Source organism: Sceloporus undulatus, chromosome 3, assembly GCF_019175285.1.
Source record: "Sceloporus undulatus isolate JIND9_A2432 ecotype Alabama chromosome 3, SceUnd_v1.1, whole genome shotgun sequence".
Taxonomy (NCBI): Eukaryota; Metazoa; Chordata; class Lepidosauria; order Squamata; family Phrynosomatidae; genus Sceloporus; species Sceloporus undulatus.
This window is the reverse complement of record NC_056524.1, coordinates 75,613,762-75,635,510: the sequence shown is the minus strand read 5'-3', so window position 1 is coordinate 75,635,510 and position 21,749 is coordinate 75,613,762. Positions and strand designations below refer to the sequence as shown.

The 21,749-nt window shown below is 42.1% G+C and overlaps 1 protein-coding gene across 4 annotated transcripts in view; it reads left to right on the top strand.

The window, feature by feature from the left end:
- Positions 1-21,749, top strand: part of USP9X (ubiquitin specific peptidase 9 X-linked) — a 361,613-nt gene that overhangs the window by 248,458 nt on the left and 91,406 nt on the right. Inside the window, exon 1 of one of the 4 annotated variants that reach the window (XR_006102822.1) lies at positions 9,158-10,087. The exons of 1 other annotated variant lie outside the window; for it this stretch is intronic. The gene's annotated coding sequence lies outside the window, so the exon portion shown is untranslated. Of the gene's footprint in view, positions 1-9,157; positions 10,088-10,299; positions 10,370-21,749 lie in introns of those variants that run through there. 2 more of the 4 variants (XM_042457060.1, XM_042457062.1) reach the window with 2 other exon arrangements.

Genomic DNA, 21,749 nt, shown 5'->3' with positions numbered 1-21,749 from the left:
CCAGTATGGAGTAGTAGTTCTGAGTGCTGGACTATGATACTGGAGATCAGGGTTCAAATCCCCACATGGCCAAAGAAACCCACTGGGTGTCTTTGGGCAAGTCACACTCTCTCAGTTGTAGAGGAAAGCAAGGGCAATCCACATCTGAACAAATCTCTCAAAGAAAACCCCATGATAGGGTTGCCATGAGTCAGAAATGCTTCAAGGCACACAACAGGATAAAATTTTATATTTCTCAGATTTGTTTTTTAAAATCTGCTTTTGTTATCCAAATAGGATTTAAAGTGTCCAAGTGACCATGGTTGTTCTCCCCTCACTCCAGGATCTTGGGCAGGTGGTCTGGCTCAGCCCTGCCATAAGACAAAACGGGGTAGCAGATTTTATATAATATGAAAAGGCAACACATTGAAGGGGGAGGGTAGCAAGCCCTCCCAACCTATGCCAGAAAGGTCCTTGGAGCACCCAGCAACAAAGAGAGTCCTTCAACATTATCATTATTTGTAGTTATATGGAATTTTTTTGTCTCATATACCAAAATAACTTCGATGGCAATGTGTCCTATGTCTTTTTTTTTTTTAGTCCGGGGGGTGCATCACCATAGGGCAGCAAAATGTTTTGGGTGTTTTTTTTCCAGCCCTGCTGACTGGCTCTTTACCTGGAGACATCAGAAATCAAATGAGGGATAATCTACACTAAAACCAAGTGTCCTTCCACTGAACTGGAGTGAGACCTTGAGAAGGTTCCAAGCTGACTGGGGATTCTGGGAATTGTAATCCAAAAATATGTTCCAAACTCTGACTATAACCTCCATACCTCTGGTTGGGCTGCTACTGCCATATTAGAATCCTTATGTGCATTGAGAAGCATGGAGAAAATGGTGGAAAGTAAGGTCTGAGGAAAGCCAATAAAATTCTGAGCCAGGCTGTTCTTATAGCAAAGAATTCAGAGAAGAACCAAAGGAAAGTTATGATTCTAGATCTGATGCAGAGAGGGCTAATGTGAACTGCCCTTATAGCATCTGTTAATAGGAATTAATTACTATATTCCTTCTTTCTTTCACGTTATCTTTTTATCACACTGTTCTGGTGATTTAATGGGGAGGCAGCATTCTTCCTGAAGAAACATCAGGTCAAAATGTTAGAATTTCTAGAGTAAAAGAAGACATGTTAAAGGTGAACATATTTAATTATGGATTAACATCTGTCTTGGAAAGTCTTTACTCCAGTATAGTGATGGAACATAATTAACCATTGATCTCAGACTCAGTCTCCTGGATACTGTTGATCTGAATTCTCCTGTCTCTTTTCTTCTTGCTTATTGGCCTGTGTTGTATCTGCATGATGCATGATGTTTTCACCCTTTTAAGAAATCTTCAAACAACATCTTGTGATTAGATCTTACCTATATGTAATCTAACACGCCATTAGCAGCTCAGGATATGATAGAGATATATGGGAACAGGCAGCCAACATACCTTCTTATTACTTGTTTCTGTACTTCTGCATCAGCTTTTCTCTATCTGGAGCTCTCCCGATGTGCTGGACGAATGAAGTGGGGATTTACAGGTGTGTTACTCTGACACATCTAGAGGGCACAAGGCTACTGGACTCTATGGGGAGCTGCTCCCATATGATTTTGCATGGCACAATAGGTAGTGGAAGAATGGGAAGAAAGTGACAACATATCCATTTTGAGCATAACAGAGAAGTACAGCAAGAGGAAACAAGGCGGCTGTATTCTTCTTCCCCACCCACGTTGTGCATCCACTGTGGAGCACAACTCAACAATAATCAAACAGAGCTTGGAAATGTTACATTATTAGACTATAGGCTCCATAATTCTCGAAGGTGGGAGCTGCAATTTTCCCAAGCTCTGTATCTACAGAAGCTACTTCCCCCAGGAAATGTTTTGTCTGACGATGGATAATAATGTCTTGAACTGCTGAATCACTGTTTCCATGGACACAAGCTGCATGCTTCTGAATTTCTCACCATTCCAAGAGTGATATAAACTTTACTTTTATACAAAATCATTTGGGAACTCTTAAAATAATTTTACAGTTCTTAAAAGTATTTTGCACTGCCCTATAGGATTTAATCTCTTAAAATCATTAAGTAAATTAATCAGGATCCAATTCAATTATACCTGCTGGATAAGGATATGATTACTACTAAATCACTTTTTGCCAGCAAAAGAAAGTGTTCATCCTGGCATAGTGAATGTTTACAACGGGTGAACCACTGTTGTTCTGGCAATATGCTACATCTGAAGAGCCTTGGATGACAGCCCATTCTGCACCTGCCACAGCAGAAGATAGGATTACAACTAAGTAGCCCACCTGAATTAACTGATATTTGCTTGTCAAAGAAGGACAATAGAGAGTGGGACAGACTGTCTTCCCTTCTATAGAAGTTCCTAGGTCAGGATAAGCAAAAGAGGGGCTCTCTTCCTCTTCCATCAAATATCTCAGATTGTAGCAAGAAAAAACCACCTCATGAAGAGCCTGTGAAGGTTCATATTGGAGACTAGTGTCCATTTTAACAGCAACAACAACAACAACAACAACAACAACAATAATAAGTTTGTATTTTCCCGCTTCTCCCAAGGGATCAAAGCAGGATTACAACCAAAATTCTCCATACAGTGGCAATCATGTCTAAAATACATATCATAAAAACATCAAAGAGTATAAAAAATCTCAATTACAATAATCGCAGGGCAGTGATTTTCCTGTCAAAATGTTGGTTTCAGACTGTAACTGACTTGGATGGGATTTGAATACCTAAGTGGTAGTCAGAAACTAGAGCTAGAGACACTGAAGGTTCTACTTGTCCCTCAAACCAGTAGGTCATGGAGGACTCCAAAAGGCAAGATGCTATGGACTTTTCTTGGCCGCATTTCCACTGCATGTTGAAAGAGACAGAACAGATTCAAATGCTGTATGTTGCAATGGCATCACCATCACAACTCCATGCCTTCCATGAATTGTACAATTTGGCTTTCATTGGTATCCACAATTGGGACTGGTGAGTGGTTGCAGAGCTGTGAGCAACGATGTCAAAATGTTTGTTGATGCTGCTACCTTATTTTATTAATATTTTCATCTGTTCTGTCTGTCTTTCTGCTTGCTGCTGAGAGTACATGTCATGGCCATATTATGCTAGAGTAACATCAGCATAGCTGTGGTGAGGTAACTGTTGACACAGTGAAACCAGGAGATCAGTCTGACTGTGATACTCCAGTCTAAGGTTTATCTGGTTCCCTATGCAAGCTAAAGTTTTAACACTGATTGGATAAGAAAGAACAGAGAAGGAACACTAGTTTTGTCTTGTTGAAGTAGTACCTGAAATAGTATTCTATGATGAAGTCATTCAGTTTAAGAGAACAGAATCCACATACTCCAAAGGAAATGAATAAAATTATGAAGCATCCAGAAGACTTGAAACAGGTAATTTGAACATTGCTGTTCCCCCAGGTAGCCTCCTGTGCTGAGAAATTTGTTAGCTCAGATCTGCAGCTCCCATCTGATGATGAGGTCTACAGGGCTGAAGAATTATTTTACTCAAGGAAGCATGCTGGTGAAACTGTAACAACTAATGAACAAAGTTTTAAGTTGCTTTCATGATTACTCAGTTGTACAACACTTGGAGTGTTTAAGCCTTCTGAATAAAGAAATCAAAACAGCTATCCAAGATCTCAGGCAAGAGTCTTTCCCAGTCCATGATGCTTCTAGCTGAAAGAGTAGGAGACTCAGCTGTGTATAAAATCTTGTGTTCTCTGGCTGAGATATAAGTCAAAAGTTAATGTTTTGGGTACATCATGTTGCATTTATAAAAAGTAATTGTCTATCTCAGGTAAATCTTGGCCATGTACTCCTAATAGGCATGTTCAGTGGTTAATCCTTTTTTAGCTGGTAGATTATAATATATCAGGGTTATACTGTAAATTCTCCTGTTAAATTTCTGAAATATGGAAATATAATCAGCATGGTTGGATCCTACATTCATTTACTGTTGCCAAAAGACTTGTATTCTAAAGCTGGAAAGATAAACACTCTACATTAATGGTCAAAAGACTTCACTGCTTTGGCTACTAATTAGTATTTTATAAATGTCAATTCCAAGAAATTTTGTTTTCAGAAATATGGTTATTTTATATTGTGTATGCCTACCCAACTTCATATCCTATGTACACCCTCCATTTTCTTACTTTCCTTTCTTTGTAATCGTACTTAAAAAATATAGTCAAGAAAAAAAACATACAGTCAAGAAAGGAAGATCTCTCTCTCTTTCTCACAAAAAGCAATGTGGGTAGTGAGTCTGACTGTTAAATTCATAGTGTTATGCTTTGAGATGGAACAAGGGAGGAGAGGATCTGCAGATATTAAAAGGAGGCTGTAGCAAGGATAATGGTGGTTTGAGGTTTCACTGGGAGAACAAGAATGATGAGGAAAAAAGGCAAAAATGCTTGATTTTCCACAAGTTTTAATATACCTCATTTCAAAATAATAACAATGAAATAACCCCCTTCACATAGAAGAGTACCAAAGTCACCTTCTGATACAGTGACATTTTTAATATCGAAGAAAAATTAAATATATGAGCCCTCACCTGCATTCTGAAGTTGTACTATTCAGACAAGTTCACTGCCTGTGAAAACAAATTAAATTGGGGCAAAGTGTGGTCTCCCTTACTGGAGCAGAAATACTGCCACAGGCCAAAATTTTTAATTTTATTTGCAGTAAAATGATTAAAGGTTACAATGCATGAAGCAATTCAAGTGAGAAAAGCAGAAAGTAAATCAAGACATGATAGAGTTGTGCAAAAGTATCCATATGGAGAAAATAGAAGAGGGAAGTGGATTTTTCATTAAACTAGAATCAGAGGGTAGCATATTAAATCGATAGATTAAAAGTTTTATTTTCACAGTACAGTATTCAGTTGAACTATGGAATTTGCCTCCATGTTATACTGCTAGCCAATATAACTTTTAAAAGGTATTGGATATATTAATGGATGACCAGGGCTGCATCCGCACTGCAGAAGTAATCCAGTTTAACACCACTTTAACTGCTATAGCTCAATGGCATTCTGGGAAGAATAGTTCGTTGCAGCACTAGAGCTTGTGTTGCAACAAACTACACTTCCCAGAATTCCATAGCATTGAGCCATGGTAGTTAAAGTGGTGTCAAACTGCATTATTTTTGCAATGCAGATACAGCCTAGGTTATCAATGGCTATTACCATTGTGTGCATATAACCTGTTGTAGTATCAGATGGTAGGCATATAAACATATGACAATGCCATTGCATTCATGCCCTATTTATGGGTTTCTCGTGAACATCAGGTTCACCACTGTGGGAATTCAGTGTTGGACTAGATAGGCTTTTGGTTTAATCAAGTATTGTTCTCTTTATGTTCCTATTTTAGAGATTGGCAGGAATGAGAAAACTGGCCATTATGTTTATCTTTGTGCTGAACTGTGCATGATAAAAATGCATAGGAGCAAATATCTAAATCCTGAAGATACTAGCTTAGGTTTAGCTCCCAGTGCCTTGCTGTATGCCACACACCAAAGAATTTTGTGGCACATTGAAGATACATCACAGTTTACTTGCTATAAGCTTTTGTGAACTGAAGCAGGCTGTAACCCAATGTAGCTTATTCAAAAATAAGAGAAGTCCTTAGTCTTTAAGGTGCCATACAGAATCTTTACTGTTTCACTTTTGGGTAGGCAATACAATTAATAGGTATACTCTGAATTAATTATACAAAATTATCCCACATGTAAAAGTTGTATTTGTACAACAGTACTGTAATGTGACTTTCTCTTGCAAATACCGATACTGAGTTTGTCATATATGTACTGTATGTATATAGGGCCTAAATAGCCTAAAAGCACCAGGTCCCATCTGGTCTTGAAAGCTAAGCAGGTTCACATCTGGTTAGTACTTGGATGGGAGACCACCAATGAATACCAGGTGGTATTGTCTATATTTTAGAGGAAGGAACTGGCAAAACCACCTCTGCGTATTCCTTGCCTAAAAAAATAATATGAAATTCGTGGGGTTGCCATATGACAACAGGTGACTTGCAGACATGAACAAACAGACAGTATTTAGAATTACAAAAGTGCTTTAAGAATCTGTGGGCAGGAAGACTAGTTTTTATAGCATACTGGCATCTAGACTGCACCATTTTCTTCCTATGTTTCAATCAATAATTTGCTTATCTACTTGGTTCATGCATATACACAATTTCCAGCGATGCCCCAGAAGTGATCAAGAAGTTTTAAAGGCTATAAAGAAAACATGCAAACGAATATATTTGCCCAGAAATGAAGCTAGGCCCTCAGGGTGTAGGTCAGAAAATAGTCTGAAGAGTTTGGTGACCAATTTAAAAAAAGGGAGATATTCAAACAATATATTTAACTGAAGGAATTAGGAAGATATACAGTCTAGTGAAGCATCATGTTTTAATGAATATGGGTGAATATATAGATCCTAAGTACAATTCTTAGTTGAGCCAAAAGGAGTTCCCATTTGTGGTTGTTGATGCACATTTCTCTACAATCACAGTGTTTTAAAAATCTCTTACTGTTTTTCTGGTCTCTAATTCCATATCATCAGTTTATATTTGAAAATAAGTGAATAGGATTTCTGCATCTGCCTCCCTAATAGCAGGTGGAGCATGCCTTGTGCTACCTTCAAACTCTATGTATGATTTTATGTCCCCATGTCAACCACTTCACCACCTTTCACTCCAACAAGTACTAGGATCCAACAACAACAATTTTAAAAATGATAGACTGCAGAATGGAAATCTCTGGATAAAGAAAGATTATGGAAAATGTGTTTGAGCTGAAGCTGATAAATCTAACCCTAGTATGGTAATGAAATTAAATGTGAGTCAGTATATGTAACAGGGTTTGCCAAGTCTAGGCATTTCAGAGTCTGTGGAATAAATGATGCTGGATACAGAGGAGTGATGATTCTTCTGCATTCTGCCAGGTTGACCAAAATATGCTACTTTTTTCACTACCAAAATCAGTAATAACAAAAGAAGGGATAGCAGTGTTGCCCATATAGCAAAGTACGCTAACACTGCAAATCCACAAAACAGTGATACTTTATGGGACCAATCAAAATTCACAAAATACATGTTGCAAAGAGATTTTGCAGCACTTTTGAGGTTGACTGAAAGAGAGGTTGTTAGCATGAGCTTTTGTAGACTTGGGCCTACTTCCTCAGACGCCTTTGACACATCTCAAGTCTGCTACCATCTTCTCTCTTTCAGTCGGTCTCAGAGGTGTTGGAAAATGTCTTTGCAACATGTATTTTGTGCATTCTGGTTGTCCCCATAAAGGTATCACTGTTTTGTGGATTTTGTGCTGCAAGATCCTTTTGCATACTGATTTTCCAGACTAGTATGGCTAGGTCTTCATAGTCACTCTTGCCATGCTGGTTAGCAGGTGAGAGGTGCATGCAAACAGCATATGGCCCCCTTCCTAACGCAGCTGGACTAGGGCCACGGAGGAGGAAAATGCAGATGGATAGTCCAAATGCATCTGAGGAAGTAGGCTCCAGTCTATGAAAGCTCATACCAGCTTCTCTCTTTCAGTCAGCCTCAAAGGTTCTGCAAGATCCCTTGGCATACTAGTTTCCTAGACTAACTCTAATTCTACTATCATAAGTGTTGTCATATAAGTTTGATACAGCTAGGTTGTCATAGAATATAGCTCAGAGGTCCCCAAACTGAGCTCTTTAAAAGATTTTGGACTTCAGCTTCCAGAAGCCTCAGGCTTGTGGGCCAATAGTCTGGGATTCTGGGGGTCCAAAATCTCTTAAAGGGCACAGTTTGCGGACCACTGGAATAGTTTCTGAGAAGCTTCGTTTTCCTTTTTCGGCTAGGTCTTTGAAAATACTTGTTGCAAGCTTTAGAAGCTCCCCTGGAACTTAACTGCCATGGCTCAATGCTATGGAATTCTGGGAACCGTAGTTTGTTGTGGCACCAGAGCTACGCCAGAGGAAGTTTTTAAGGACGTACAGAGGCCTAGAGGAGCGATAACAGATTGTGGCAGAAGCAGTGGGGACCAAAAAGCCCCTATATTTATGATAGTAGAATTAAAGTTAGCCTAGAAATGGGAGTTACTATACCATTTCTAGATTAACTTTAATTATGCTATTATAAATGTTGTCGCGTTTGTCACAGGAAGGTTGTCACAGAATAGCTCACATAACTGGTGGCACCTTTTAAGAGATTTGGACTTCAGCTCCCAAAGGCCTCAGCCATGTCGGCCAATAGTTGCTTCCTCCCAATGGGCTTCTCTTCAGGTTTGGCACTGCTTTTAAGCATCCAGGGCCTGGCTGAAGGCTATGGAATTCTGGGAGCTGGAGTTTGTTGTGGGGCCCAGCGCTCTGCCCACAACAAACTCCAGCTCCCAGAATTCCATAACCTTGAGCCAGGATGCTTAAAAAGCAGTGCCAAACTGGGTTATTTCTCCAGTGTGGATGCACCTAATCTCCTCAGGGCCCACTTCCGGTGCTTTTGACCAGGCCAGACTCATTTCCTGTGGCTCATAATGGTGCGCAGTGCTTTATACTTTAACTGGAGCACAGGAAATGCGTTCGTGTGTGTATTTTGTTCTGTGTGGAGCGTGGAGGGCAGCTGTGAGGAGGACGACGCCTGAGGCCTTTCCCTCAGCTTTGGCCACAGTAACCCAGCAGCAGCGCCTCTCTCTCTCTTTAGGCCCCGCCCACACTCCTGGGAGGAAAGGAAGGGGAAGGCCAACAAGGCTGCTTCCTCCCCTCCCTTCAGCACGAAAAAGTGACGTCATCATCCGGGTTCTTCGCCGCCTCGCGCCGCGGGTCACAATGAAGGCCCCTCAACCGAAACGAAACGGTCGCCCGCTTCGGCAAGGCCCCGTTCGGCCTCCGTCGCCTCTTCCTCGACTGAAACAAGGGGAGGCCTAGTCCTCCCTCACACACAGTTAAGCGCAACGAAGCACCAACACACACCTCAGTAGTACACAAAAACACACACACACACAGAGGCCCACAATTGCCCACACCCCAAACGAAGGCGTCAACTGCTTCCTCTCTGCTTCTGAGGAGGGAAAGGGGCGGCTGAGGGGGAAAGAAAGGAAGAAAGGAAGGAGGGAGGGAGGGAGGGACGGAAGGGAGAGGATACGAAGGGAAGGGGTCACGCTCGTCGCCGCCGCCGCCGCTGTTTGGGTGCCTGTGCTGCGTGGAGTCGGAGTCTGCGCCGGCGGCGGCCGAGCCTTGCTTAGAGCCGCCATATTGCCCTGACTCAAGACGCCTCTTGTCTCTGCCGACGGTTGCTTCTTCTCGCATCCGGACTCAGAAAGAAGAGAGAGAGAGAGAGAAGGAAAGAGAAAGAGCAAAGGAAGGAGAGAGAAGAAGGAGAAAGAGAGAAGGAAGGAAGAAGGAGAAAGGGACCGAAGGAGAAGAAAGAAGGAGAGAGAAGGAGGAGAAAGACACCTCTCTCCTCCTCTTCCTTCTCCTCCAAGGAAGTGCACGGATCTGGTTGCCCCGGCGGACGGGGAGGAGGAGAGTAACACAGCCACGCAGGCCCCAAAAGGGAAGCGAGCCAAGGAAGGAAGGCGAGGAGGGCCTCCTCTGGGCCTCCTTGTTCGTCGCCGGTCCTAAAGAGACGCAAAATTAGGGGGAAAGGGCCCCGACGGCGACGAAAAGGAGGCTGGAAAGGAACAGAAGAGAGGAGAAAGGGAAGAGGAGAGGAAGGCCGAGGCACTTCCTGGAGAGGAGGAAGAGGAAAAGGAGGCGCCTCCGCAGCCACCGCCATCCTCGCCTCCCTCCCGGCATGAGACGTCGCCCCGCCGCCGGTGCCTTCTGCTGCTGCTGCTGCTGCTGCCGCTGCGGCTTCTGCCGCCTGGGATGAGAAACTCTCGGGCCACACCCGCCGCCTCCTCCTCCGCCGCCGCCGCCTCCTCCTCCCTCCGTCCCCCTCCTGCTCCTCCTTCTCTCCAGCAGCGGCTCCCGGGAGCGGAGCGGGCCTCGCCGCCACAGCAAGGACCAGCAACACTGGGAAGAGGGGAGGCTGCGTGGGGGTGAGCGAGCAGGCCTTGCGGGGAGACGGGGGAGGAGGAGGAGGAGGAGGAGGGGAGCGGGGCTGCCTCGGCGTCTGTGTCTCTGGGGCTCTGTTTTGGACAGAGGAGGAGGAGGAGGGAAAATGGCTGACGGAGGCGGCGGCGGAGGTAGCAGCTCCCGGCCTGGCCTGGCCTAGGCCTCGCCCACACCCCTCCTTCGCCGCCGCCGCCGCCGCCGCAGTCCCCGGGAGGAGGAGGAAGGGAGGCCAAACAGGGCCCGGCCGGGCCTCCTTGGGAAGACCGGTGGGTCTCTCTCTCTCTCTCTCTCTCTGTGTAGACATATACGGCCAGCGAGGGAGGCTTGTGTCTCCCCTGCTGCGCAGATAGCTTCCTCGCCCGGCGCCGGTCCCCTCCTCCTCCGCTTCCCTTCACGCCAAACGCCATTACTGAGGCGGGGAGGGAGGGCCTAGGCCTCGGCTCCTGCCACTGCGCCAGGAAACGCAAGGCCCCGCCGGCCGCCAGGAAACCCGGGGCCTTTGGCTGGAAACGCTGCTGTTGTCGCTGTTGTTGTTATTGTGGGCCTCGGCCGGTGTCATGGCTGCCCTGCCCCCGGCCCCAGCCAAGCTTCACGGAGAGCCCTCGGAACTGGGTCTCCCTCTTCTCCGTTAGGAGGGGGACACATCCCTTGGGGCTTAAAAGAACAGCAACAACAACAAGAAACCCCGCCTGCCTCGGTTAATGTCAGGAATGTACCTCATAGAGGGGCTTATATAATGCAAAGGCACGGCCTGTGCCTCTAGATGCTATATATATGTGTGTGTGTGTATGTATGTATAAATGTGTGTATATGGATATATGCTATAGGTGTGTGTGTCTGTATGTGAATATATGTGTGTGTGAGTGTGTTTATATAAATGTGTATGTGTATATATATACACACACATGCTATATACAAGTGTGTGTATATGTGTATATATATATATGTAATATATATATTACATATATATATGCTATATATGTATATTTGCAATATATGTTTGTGTGTCTATATGCTCTCTTTATATATATATATATATATATATATATGCTGTATATATGTCTGTATGTGTATACACACACACACACACTTTGTCTGGTTATTTATCTCGCTGGGAAAATACAGCTCCAACCCACACTGCAGAAATAACCCCACCTGAGAGGGCTTTACCTGCCCTAACTCAGTGCTAGGGAATCCTGGGAATGGTCGCTTTGTGAGATATTGAGTGTTCTCTGTCAGAGAGAGTGCTGGGGCCACAATAAACTACAGTTCCCAGGATTCCCCAGCACTCAGCCAGGGCAGTTCAAAAGGAGCCAGACTGGGTTATTTCTGCAGTGTGTTTTGGACCCTGGTCTTCTAGGTATACTTCTGATTAGTCGGCCCTTATCAACATTCAGGATAGCTTTTGTAAAACATTTAAGCGCCTTTAGATTGAGTTTTATTTTCATAAGAACTAGGAGGGAACTCTGGCACAGGATTGGAATCACGGCCGGCCGTGTTGCTCAAGTGTTTTCTGTTTTAACGTTGTTGTTATTAGAGCGTGTAATAATATTAGTTGGGTGTGAGCACAAAGGGAAATTCAAGGCTGCAGGGTTGTTGTTTTTTACACACTCATTTAGCCCCCTTGAACTCTGTGAGATTTCTGAATAACATGCGTAGCGTTGGGTTATAAGAATAGCAAAGGTATTACAGTATGTGAGTGTTAGGATTTTAACGTACTTTTAAACCTGATTTAATTCCCATCTCTGCAGTTCTGTCTTGGCTGCTCTGTCGGTATCCTAATTTCGTACCGCATATTCAAAGATGCGATTCAAATACAGGTTCTGTTTGGATGGACCTCTGTACTGACGTAGACTTAAAATGTGGGGGTGTGGTTCTGTACAGTTGGCAAAATCTAATACATAGGCAGACAAGGCTGTCTGTCTCTTACAGTTATGTGGTATACTTGGGGTCAGCTTAAGCCAAATCAGTTTTTACTTGTTTTTATTCAGATGTATCACACATCCTTCTGTATCCAGAAAGGACCTTTTGGAAGGATAGGTTATAATAAAAGAGTCGTAGATTAAAAATTTAAAAGTTACTATATGACTTAAGGAAATCAGAGGAAAACTAGCAACTTGCAAACCTAGTACAGATAGCTTTAAGGATTTCTCAAATGTTGGTGAGATAGACCCTTGAGCTGCTTTCTGAAATCTACCTCCCCCCTTTTTTTGGGGGGGGGGGGCAGGGGCTTCACTTTGGAAATTAAATAGCTGCCTCCAGTTACCAGACGGACTATTTCTGAGCACTTATGATCACATTCAGCTGAAGATTTGTGAATTGCTCAAACAGAATCATTAATATTGTATATGAACATAACTTGGAATAATGTGCAGTGCAGTTTTCCAGTGTATAAAGTCCTAATGTGTAATGTTACCTTAAACGTAGAAGTGGCACTATTGGTTCGAAGTCAGAAGGGTGTGTGCAGTGTGTTCAACTAATATTTATAATGGGCTGGTAAAGCGTTCGTACAGCAGGGTTCAAAACACATCGCAGAAATAATTCAGTTTGAGACCACTTCAACTGCTCTGGCTCAGTGCTAGGGAATCCTGGGAATTGTAGTTTATTGGGGCACCAGAGCTCTCTGAGAGAGAAGGCTAAATGTTTCACAAAACTACAGTTCCCAGAATTCCCTAACATTGAACAAGGGCAGTTAAAGTGGTCTCAATTATTTCTGCAGTGTATTTTGGACCAGGGTAATTATTTTCAGCTTTTACTTCCCCTCTCCATGTCGCTCATAAATATAGATCAGGGATGGGGGACCCATCTTTAAAATGCAACTGACTCCCATCATTCTTCACCATTGATAATGCTGAGTAGGGCCAATGGTTATTCCAATCCAGCAAACTCTAAATAGGGGAATGTACCCCCTACTAATAAACCAAGAAATTTTTGGTAAGTGTCTCTCTGTTATTAGTTCACTTCCAGTCTTTTCAGTATCTCACTAAATGTATCCTAATAAACATTTCCTCTTAACTTTACAGTGTGGCTTTTCAAAGAACCAGTCAAGGAAAAAGAACAGAATGCTTTGTTCTGTAGAACACCAGCTTTACAAGCATTATAATACATGCACATACAGCATTTATGAACTGTCTTCACCACTTCATTGTAAAATGAAGAATGTGGCATACAGATCCCAGAAAAATAAGACACTATTATTTTGTGAGCACACATATTTGTTTTCAAATTTCTGGCACAATTGGAAGGCCAATACTATAAACACCTATACTTGGGGAAAGAAGTGGCTGCGTTCTCAGTAGCAGTCTTTGTAACTGAAATTTACATGGGTCTTTTGTGTAAGGTTGTCAAGGTAGCATTTATATTGGAATAATGGAGCACATTTCAGAATTATTTTCCAACTGTAACCAGTCAAAAACATTTATTGCAGCCATTAAAAATAGTTATCTGCTAAAACAAAAAAGTATTCTGGATTATGATGCTTTAAAAGCTAGTATTGAAATAATTTACTGTTTTGAAGGGGGTGCAGACAACATAATTTATTGTAGATTTATTCTCTCTTGCATTGATTTTCTGAGAAGTCTTCTTGAATACTGCTTGGTATTTTTTTAAAATCCATTGTACAGCTTTCTAGGAAAGAGTTACAGCATATTTTGTATTTTTGAAATGCTTATCAAATCCAGATAATTAATTTACATGTAATACATTAACGTGTCAATCACTGGCCATTTCCTATTATGACAGGAAATGTCTGTCTGTAGAGTCTGTGGTCCAAAACACACTGCAGAAATAACCTAGTTTGACACCTTTAACTGCTCTGGCTCAATGCTAGGGAATTCTGGGAACTGTAGTTTTATGAAGCATTTTGCCTCTTCTGTCAGAGAGTTCTGGTGCCACAATAAACTACAATTTCCAGGATTCCCTAGCACTGAGCAAGGGCAGTTAAATCATTCTCAGACTGGATTATTTCTGCAGTGTATTTTGGAAATCTGTGTAGCGAGAACATAGTAATCAAATCTACAGTTAGTTAGAGATATTAAGATATTTTCCTTTTGACATGTTAGGTGTGTGTCCATAGTTACGTCCTAAGTTCAGTAAGATGTCTTTGGAATTGTGGTTGCCCAGTTTCCGTTTAGATCTCAGTAGCTTCTGTTGGGAAGCAAGTTCCTTAATGTAATAAAACTTTTCAGGGTATGAAATCTGAAATGCAGCATGATATCAACACTTGAGTTAAACAGTTGTTGGGGCAAGAGAGCAACAGAATAGAAAACTGTTTTGGTCCCCCCCATCTTTCTCTTAAGTTTTTGATCGCCTTGTCATGAGACTGAGACAGAACATTTAGTATCTGTTTAGAAATAGGTTTACTTTAACTTCCTTTAAATAATACTGTAAATTGCAAAGGGCTGTTGGTTCACTAACATTTTACTAGGTCTCTACAAAAGAAATTATTTAAATAATTTCCAGTCTTTTAACTATATTCATTAATGGTAGGTCTATAGTACTCCTCAGGAGGTGTTCCATGTATTAAAGTCAGTCCTTCTAAAACAAATAATAAATCAAACAGAGCAGCACTTAGGAGACTAATGCTGCTTGCTTACTTAAAATTAATTTTAACAGTTAAATCCTATTGCTTTTTTGGAAAGGGCTGTTGGTTCACTAATATTTTTGTTGATGATACCTGATTACTATCTTTTGTCTGGTTCTGGTCTGATGTTCTTTGGATTCCCCCCCCCCTTTTTTTCCCCTCTTTTGTTTTTGTTCAGTGTTGTCTGCTTGTCATTCTTTATCAACTACAGTATTTTCCGGCATATAAGACAACTGGGCGTATAAGACGACTCCCAACTTTTCCAGTTAAGATATAGAGTTTGGGATATACACACCGTATAAGACTACCGCTCTTCCAACGCACATCAAATAAAAATTAAAAAAACATCAGATTTGATCTCAATATGGTAATTTTAATTCAAATGACATGTAGGTACTTAGCAGTAACCCTTGTTGTATACAAAGCCTGCTTGGATTGTTCAGCTCTCCCTGCCTGCCCAGCCCTCCCTGTCTCCAAGACTATCAGAGCGGTAGCTGCGTTCATACAATCGTTGAATATGGTGGGGATGTGGCCCCGGCCGTTTTTGAGCTCCCCCCACCATATGCGGCAACCTCAGATTCTCCAGTCTGGCTCAGATGTTTCAGCACCTGCCCTATAAGATGACACCCGGCGTATAAGACAACCCTCAACTTTTGAGAAGATTTTCCTGGGTTAAAAAGTAGTCTTATACGCCAGAAAATACAGTACTTTGTGATCCATAGCTATTTGAGTAAATTACATTCTCATTGTTATTTTGTCTGGATCTGTTTCAGTTGCAGGATTCACAATCCACTTTTTGAACTCTTAAGCCTGCATAAGTTGGACAGTTACGTTATTGTGCATTGTATATTATGTGTTGTATTACTCTTATGTTCCTTTGCCTGGTCTTTAGATTTGTTTAAATTAAGTTCTGCAGCAGTTCTTACAACCAAGAGACAGTACAGTTTTTGTCCAGTCAGAAGTTATTATAATGTGTATGTTGTCTTTCAACACTTTGTTATGCTGGTGTCAATTCAGGAACAGTGGATTTAAATTTTTCTGCAGTTTCTATATTTTGATGTATATATCCTTTGATGTGTTAGGTCTGTAGCAATATATTTAGTTCTTGTTCAGGGGGGATTTTCTTTTGAAACACGAGTTTTATCTAAAATATATTAGTTTATGTGAACTAAGAAAAAGCTTCACTTGAACAATAACTATGCTTCCAGGAATTACATTTCTCCCCTTCAAAATCTTTGGTATGATGGAATTTTCCCCCAGTGTTTTGTGTTGCAAGATGGCATGCTTTCATTTTGACATTTCACCTAATTCATCCTGCAGACATGTTAGGCAGTGATCTGGTGTAGAAGACTAATTTTTCATTTTGGTTAGAGTGTGTTGATAAAAAAAAGTTCTTGTTATGTATATGGCTATGACTGGTTGAATAGCTTGGTAGTTTGGGCCTTCTTGCAGTTTCAAACATAACTTGCCTATTTCAGTGCTATTGATTTAATAGTTCCACTGTTTGGTTGAATGAATGTATTTAGAATGATTTGTATATTGATGTTTCTTTTTCTGCTTAACAGTGTTAATGAGTTTCCCATACCTGGAATTCTGGAATTCAAAATATTCCCCAAACAAAAACTTGTTCCATGGGTGGTAGTGACACCTTTGCTATCGGATGGTTCAGTGTACACAAACTTAATTTCATGAACAAAATTATTTAAAAGTCAACATTGGTTTCAGAGAAACAAGTCATGCCTGATCTCTTTTTTTGATAAAATTACCAGCTTGTTAGATGAAGGGAATGCTGTGGATATAGTATATCTTGATTTCAGTAAGGCCTTTGACAAGGTTTCCCATGACATTCTTGCAAACAAGCTTGTAAAATGTGGGCTAGACAAAGTAACTGTTACATGGATTTGTAATTGGTTGACTGGCTGAACACAAAGGGTGCTCAACATTGGCACCTTTTCATCCTGGAGAGAAGTGACTAGTGGGGTCCCACAGGACTCTGTCCTGGGGCCAGTGTTATTCAAGATCTTTATCAATTACCTGGATGACATAATTGGGGGCACTCATCAAATTTGCAGATGAAAGCAAATTAGGGGGAATAGCTAATACCCCAGAGGACAGGATCAAGATTCAAAATGACCTGAACAGACTAGAAAGCTGGGCCAAAGCAAACAAAATGAAATTCAACAGGGAGAAATGTCAGGTACTGCACTTAGGGTGGAAAAATGAAATGCACAGATATAGGATGGGGGACACCTAGCTGAATGAAACTACATGTGAAAGGGATCTGGAAGTCCAAGTAGACCACAAGTTGAACATGAGTCAACAGTGCAACGCAGCAACAAAAAAGGCCAATGCAATTTTAGGCTGCATCAATAAAAGTATAGTGTCTTGATCAAGGGAAGTAATAGTGCCACTATATTCTGCTCTGGTCAGGCCTCACCTGGAATATTGTGTCCAGTTCTGGACACCACAATTCAAAAAGGACATTGAGAAACTGGCGCGTGTCCAAAGGAGAGTGACTAAAATGGTGAAGGGTCTGGAAACCATGCCCTATGAGGAACGACTTAGGGAGTTGGGGATGTTCAGCCTGGAGAAGAGAAGGTTAAGAGGTGATATGATAGCTCTGTTTAAATATTTGAAGGGATGTCATATTGAGGGGGAAACAAGCTTGCTTTCTGTTGCTCCAGAGGACAGGACCCAGAACAATGGATGCAAGCTCCAGGAAAAGAGATTCCACCTCAACATTAGGAGAAACCTCCTGACAGTAAGGGCTGTCCGACAGTGGAACACACTCCCTCGGAGTGTAGTGGAATCTCCCTCTTTGGAGGTCTTTACACAGAGGCTGGATGGCCATCTGCTGGGGATGCTTTGATTTAGATTTCCTGCATGGCAGGGGGTTGGACTGGATGGCCCTTGTGGTCTCTTCAGACTCTATTATTCTATGATTCTATGAATATATTGTATAAAATTACCTTAAGCGTATGTGTATAAATGGATTTTGTGTTTAGACTTGATCTCATATCCAAGATATCTCAATATGTATGTACAGTGGCGCCTCCGCATACGCTGTCTTTTTTTGCACTGCTTTGAGCGTACGCACTGAAGCCGCTGGGCGCGCGCAGGGCGGAAGAGGCGGTGCGTCCCATTCAGTTTAATGGGCGCGTGCGCCCGTTGCGCCCCGCGCACCTCCGCACCGCCGTGCACAAGCCCCATTGTTTACAATGGGGCTCGAGCATAGGCGGAAATCGCCATACGCGGCGGGATCCGGAACGGATCCCCCGCGTATGGCGAGGTTCCACTGTATATGCAAATACAGGTATTCCAACATACAGAAAAACTGAAACCCAGAAAACCTCTGGTCCCAAGCATTTTGGATAAAGGAGATTCAACCTGTACCATATCTTTAGATATCATTTAATCATTCAGTTGTACAGTGCGCCCGTGCCATACGTGGGCACGCCATACGCGGCCTTGAGCATACGCGCTCAAGCCGCGGGGCGGAAGGGACGGCATGTCCCATTCAATTGAATGGGCACGCGCGCCTGTTGCGCCTCGCGCACGCGCGCGCCACCGCGCACGAGCCCCATTGTTTCCAATGGGGCTCGAGCATAGGCGGAATTCGCCTTACGTGGAGGGATCCGGAACAGATCCCCCGCGTAAGGCTAGGACGGACTGTATGAATTTCTAAGTTTTTGGTAACGCTGTGTAACTTGTAAATAAAAGCAGTGGTTTCAACAGATCTATTTTCAACAGATACTGAAAATACTTTGTTAGCATGACTGGTGGATATTCTTAGAAACTTGTGTCCTGTCCACTTTTACAGGTGGCAATATCTAGTCGGAGCAGGTGTCTTATGGACTGATCTTAAATACTCTCCTCTGCTATTTCCCTCCAGAGTTTTGGACTTGCCAGGCAACTAAAGGAAGGTTTGGCTGGCTACTGACTGAAACCATTGTGGACTTCTATTCCAAAGTCTTCTGTATTTACTTTCCCTTTTTGTACTGAAAAGTGTGCTAGATGTGAAATTGCCTTTCAGTATTAGTTTTGGAGTTTTGCTACTCTGTTTTTCCTAATATTTGCCTATCTGAATGCTAGTGTGAATAGAGGTGCTTTAATTTAGAGACGTATTTAAGACTTCCAAGGCTCTATCATAATGTAACATGTTGGAAGTAAGGGTTCTTTTAATCACAGAGTGGTGCAGTGCCTGATGTATTCATTACCAGGCTAATTTCTATGACTGTACTAAAACAGGAACAATAAATGCTTAGTATGGGACAGCTAAGCACTCTTTTTTATTTGGGCTGACTTGGTGGCAGATAGATCTTGGGACAGTTGAAATGTTGTATTGTGGGGCTGTTCTTATGGATTTTCTTAAAGGCTAAAGATGAAACAGAATGATGAAGGAGATTGCTTGGTGACTTATTCTAACGTAGGCTTTTGATTGGAATGAACTTGCTAGTCTTTCCATTGTGATATGAAACCTCTGCATACATGACAGGCTTGATTTCTGTTGGGTTTAGTATAGGAGATCAGCCACTCTTTTCTCTACATGTGAGAGAAAGGTCTTATACATTTTATTCATTTGTTTCATTTACAACATATATGCCTTTTAACCATAAAGCTTTTTAGAGCAGCTCACAAAAATAAAATCAGATTTATAGCCAGATGATATTGCCATCACAGTGCTGGAGACTATTAAGGATCCAGGCATTAAAGAGTTTTCTTTCTGAAATTAACGGGATATTATTCAGAAAGCCTTCCTTCAATTCTCTAATTTCATGGAGAACTTCAGAGAGGAGAACCTGTATGCTAATCAGTATTGGTGGATTTGTGGGGAAATGATCTGAAGGATCATCTCTTTTTACACTAAGAGGAATACTACCAAGGAAGTGAGGAAGGGGGTTCTGTGTAGACAGCTTGTTTCTTGATGTTCATGTTTTCCTTTGAAAAAACACATCTTTAAAATTCTGCTCCACCTGATTTTGGATGAATTGCTGAACTATAGAAACTCAGAAATAAGTATAACTAGAGTATAACCATATTCCAGCCATGATATCTGGGCATCTAATTTGTATATTATGCAAATTATGATAATTATGCATATTATAATTTGCATTCTGACTGCATATACAACATATTAATCATCGTATTTTTCTACATTATGTTTAAACCGTGGCATAGTGGTTTGAGTGTTGGACTACAATTCTGGAGACTGGGATCAATTCCCAGCTTGCAAGTCCTTGGGCAAGTCACATGCTCTCAAGCTCGGGGAAAGGCAGTGGCAAGCCTCCCCTGAATAAATTTTGCCAAGAAAACCCCATGGTAGGGGCACCATAAGTCAGAAATGTCTTGAAGGCTCTGAACAACAGCAAACCAGAACCAAGTTGAGCTATTTTACCTTCTTTCTCTCTCTAGTTGGTGTAACTAGAGGGAGGCTTCCAAGCAGCACCAGTGTTTTGGGGCTCCCTTTACTCTCTCAAGGCCATTTCAAAATGAGATTTCACTGTGCTGCCTAGCCCTACGCTCCAGCTGCCGACACTGACCACACAACATAAGGCCATTTCTACTTGCTTCTTTTCCCTTTCCTGCCTTCTGGGCCTGTTGTGGAAAGCGGGGAGAGAATATAAGAAAAAGGTGGCAATGCTATGCCTGTTCAGTAGCAACTGCAGCCTTAAGGGCAGGATGAGGCTCCCTCCAGTGCCAGTCTTCTTGCATGATTTCCTGCTTCATCCCCACTGTGCCTCCAACAAAGGAGAAATCCAGGATTTATTGCTTCAACTGGGCCAGCCGGCTGGGACATTTTTTAATCCTGTCAATCTGGGATTTTCCAGATTTTCTGGGACAAATGGCAACCCTAAACAAAAACAACACTTTCAGTGATTATTAAAAATAGTGGCAATACAGTCCCAAAGCCCAGCTGTAAGTCAGATGAAAATAGTAAAAATTATGGTCTAGTTTTAGAAACAAACTCAGTGAAAGGTGGTTAAAATTGTTTTCCTTGGGTATTGAACTGAAAAACTGTCTGGGTTACTACAGAGAAAGTTGTGCTGTGCAGAACATGTGGGAATGAGCAAATCTAAAGTTGTACTTTGAAGGAAAGATAATCTCAAATATGCAAGGATCGTGCAGCCTTGGCCACAATGATGCTCTCTACATACAACTTTTGGATACTGAGATCTAATAGTTCTATTGGGTATAGAATTGTGTTCCAGGAACTGGACTACAGTAAGCCCTTAGTATCCACTGAGATTTGGTACCAGGACACACACACACCAATACCAAAATCCATTGATGCTCAAGACCCATTCTGTACAGTGGTGTAGTAAAATGGTATCCCTTATATAAAACTGCAAAATCAAAGTTTGCTTCATGGAATTTCTTTTTGCAGAGGGGGGATATTTTCAAACAGTGGATGTTGGAATTGTTGGATATGGAAGGCCAGCTGTATTAGACTAAATAGTCATTTTATGATACAGTACTGTATATATTTTTTGTGGCGTCAAGTCATTTCTGAGATATGGAGACCTTAAGGTGACCATATCATGTGGTCTTCTTGACAGTAGATGTTCAGAGGCTGTTGGCATTTGCCTTCCTCTGAGGCTGATGGAGTGTGACCTGCCCAAGATCACCCAGTGAGCTTTTGTGGCTGAGCAGGGATTGAAATCCTGGTCTCCAGAGTTCTAGTTCAATGCTCAAATAGCTACATCATGCTGGTTCTGCATGATTCGTTGTAGAATATATTTTTTAAAATATGTTTATCTCACTTTATGTCCAGAAAACATCAGAGCAGCATCTTGGTCTTGCAGCAACCCTGTGGAGTAGATATGAGTCCTGTACAGACCAGCCAAATGGGCCGGCATCAGGGTGGAGTGGGGGTGTGGCAATTCTGCTGGGCAGATGGTTGGCGGATCCACGGTGTTTCTTTGGTGCAAAGTTTAGACATGCTGCACTGAAGAAACACAGTAAGACCACCACAGTGGTGGCAAGGGCAGCTTTTTTCCATTCCCAAAAGGAGTGGTATTTTGCTACTTTTTTGGGGGGTGGTGGAAAAATGCTGGATTGGGGCT